A 3,477-nucleotide genomic window follows, 5' to 3' on the forward strand; every position below is an offset into this window, starting at 1 on the left:
AAACTATTTGTATTAAAATATAAATTTAAACATTTTTAATAATAATTAAAAAATGAAATTTAATCATTTAATTAAAGATTTAATTTATACCATGTAATTTCAATAAAATAAAAAAATTACATTCAACTAAACTAAATTATATAAAAAATTATATATATATGGAAAAAAATGTTCTGATAAAAAATTAGGATAAAATAAATAATTATTAGCTTTTTTTCTATTATATGGAATTAAACTATATTTTAAATTAGAATTTCGTATTAAATGTTATATATAATATTATAATTAGATATTATTAGTATATCTATCATTTTTCTACTTAAAATTTAAGTAATAATTAAGATACAAAATTAGTTTTTTTTTATATAATTTTTATTATTATTGAAAGTACATTTTTATAATACAAATTATTTTGAAATATTATTGAAATTTCATAAAAGTTGAGATATATACATGTCATTAATGAGATCTATTTTAATATTATAATTTAATATCCATTTTAATTTAAATATTTTTCATCAACATGATAATAATCTTCACATAGAGTATACCAATCACATTTAAATTCACGTTTATATTAAAATATTCTACTAAGTAAATTATAATTTTATGATTTTTCACATATTTTTAATTCCTTTTATATTTGCAGAACCGTGTAATAAAAAAATTTCGAAGAGAATCACGATAAGGAAGTGCGAAAAGTCTTAACACGTGGAAAGCTTAGAAGAACAAATAGAAATGATTTTGCACGCGGTCGTCTAGCCCAAGTGGTTGGACGGTCAGCTTGCCGCCGCCCCACCCGGGATCGACTCCCGTTGCCATATTGGCTGCTCTGCAGCATATATTCACCATTCTGCTTGGCTGTTCCGACAGCCTATCATGTCAAATCGCCCATCTGTACATATAATTCAATGGATAAAGAAATCTTTCATTGAACAGCCTATCATGTCAAATCGCCTATCTATACATATAGTTCAATGGATAAAGAAATCTTTCATCTTTCAAAATTCAATGCATAAAGATAGTCATGATTACCCAACAACATTATCCAGGGCAATGTGGATGCACAATTCAAGGGTGATCATTATCCAGGGCAATGTGGATGCACAATTCAAGGGTGATTTTATGTACACGAAATCCAAGGCCTTTGCATATGAAATTATAATGACCAAGAATGGCCAAACATGTCATATCAAAACCACCACTTACCACGTGGATAATGACCAAGCATGGCCAAACATGGCATATCAAAACCACCACTTACCACGTGGAAAATTTGGAAGGAGAGAGGAAGATGTAGTATCATTCAAATTTCAATGCATACGCATTCTCATGATTACCACTAGCGTTGTAGAGGTAGGTTACCATTAGCGTTGTAGAGGTAGGTGAGTGAGCGTCGTGATTGCCCAGACGTTGTCCACGTCATATGAGTCAACATTTATATTAAAATAATATTGAATAAAGTAATAAACTTTCATTGGTAGGTTACCATTAGCGTTGTAGAGGTAGGTGAGTGAGCGTCGTGATTGCCTAGACGTTGTCCACGTCATATGAGTCGACATTTATATTAAAATAATATTGAATAAAGTAATAGACTTTCATTGGTAGGTTACCATTAGCGTTGTACAGGTAGGTGAGTGAGCGTCGTGATTGCCCAGACGTTGTCCACGTCATGTGAGTCAACATTTATATTAAAATAATTTGAATAAAGTAATAGACTTTCATTTTACATTAATATTAATTAGTTTATTTTTTAATAAATAATAAAAATAATGTGGATGGTATAATAGTAATTAATGATGAAGTGCTTTGAAATGAGTTTTTGTCATAATTATGCAATAAGTGAAATATTTCAACTAATAATATTTGAAATAAATGAATTTAAATTTTATTTAAAAATAATAAAATTTATTTCATAATGTTAAAACTTGATTAAATTTTAAATTGTTTAGGTCAAACAGAAACTAATAAAAAATCAATGAAAAAATAAACACGTTATATCCTGCCAAGGACACGTATAATAAATACTTTAAAACATATTTTTGAGATTATATTTTCTATTTTGAAAAATTGTTGAAACTCGTTTACCACCAAATAATCACACAAGCCTTGTAGTTTAAAATTTTATATATCAAATTACAAATTTAAACTAGAAAAATTGTATAATCTAAATATTTGAAGAATTTAAAAGATTTTAAAAATTTCAAAAATAAAACTAAAATATAGAAAATCTAAAATACACACTAAAATATAGAAAATGTAAAATACACGGATAACATTTTATAATTAAAAAACATAGAATAAAATTTAAAAATTATTTTATTCATTTTCCTATCTCAATTTTTAAAATTTTTCTTCCCTTGAAAAAAAATATATATATATATATATATATATATTATTCCGTCCCTTTTAAATATGCTAAAAATTATAATAAATTAAAATAATATGCCTTGGCTTTTGGCTATTCTAAAAACTAAAATAAATTAATAGTATACTTTGACTTTTGGTTATTATGACAAGTAATGAGTTTTGACTATCATAGCATGTTAACGCAATGCGTTTCCACTTGTATTTTTCATACTCACGGGCTCAAGCTATGCCCTATTTCCTTCACATGTTTTTGGATAAGGGACTATCATAGCATGTTAACGCAGTGCGTTTCCACTTGTATTCTTCATACTCACGGGCTCAAGCTATGCCCTATCTCCTTCACATGTTTTTGGATAAGGATGGGCTCAAGCTATGCCCTATTTTTTTCACATGTTTTTGGATAAGGATGTGGAGTTGATATTGGATCTAATATGCATTTTTGTTCATCTTTCTGCTATAGTAGTTATTTATTATACATTTGATATGGGATCTCATACGTGTTTTTGATGTAGGAGTATCTAATGGTGAGGTGACAGAGGCGACATGTTGTTTAAGGCACATTTTAAAAAAAAATTACTTTGGTTTATCTTATTGTTATTTTCTTTCCAAGAAGGCTGTCACACCGAATGTCAATTTTTTTTTTTTGTAAGTTATGAAGTAGTTTTAGATTAGTTTAATAACCATAACAGGAAATGCAACTGTAAAGTGTAACTGCAGGTAGTTCCTCAACTGAATGAGGCTACTAACAATATAAAAATACATTTCATAGAATGAACGGGGGTTGCTGCCCAGAAAAGAGAAAGATAGCAGAGACTATAAACTTTCTGACAACATAATCAAGAAGAAAAGACAGTGATACTTTTCAGGTAACCAGAGACTATATTTTATGATTTATTTTCTGTACTGTGCATAAATGAAATCTATGAATGGAGAACAAGCGTGAAGACTGTGCAAGAATGAAATCTATGAATGGAGGACAAGCATAAAGACTATGCATACACCGAGTAACACGACATTCTCAGAATAAAGCCAAGGTACTCGCAAAACATTCACTGACCATCTTACAATTAAGAACTTGAGTCTTTCTTTTATAAATACGCATATATA

Source organism: Pinus tabuliformis, chromosome 7, assembly GCF_031772625.1.
Source record: "Pinus tabuliformis cultivar Carrire ecotype Pingquan chromosome 7, CPIR1, whole genome shotgun sequence".
Classification (NCBI taxonomy): domain Eukaryota; kingdom Viridiplantae; phylum Streptophyta; class Pinopsida; order Pinales; family Pinaceae; genus Pinus; species Pinus tabuliformis.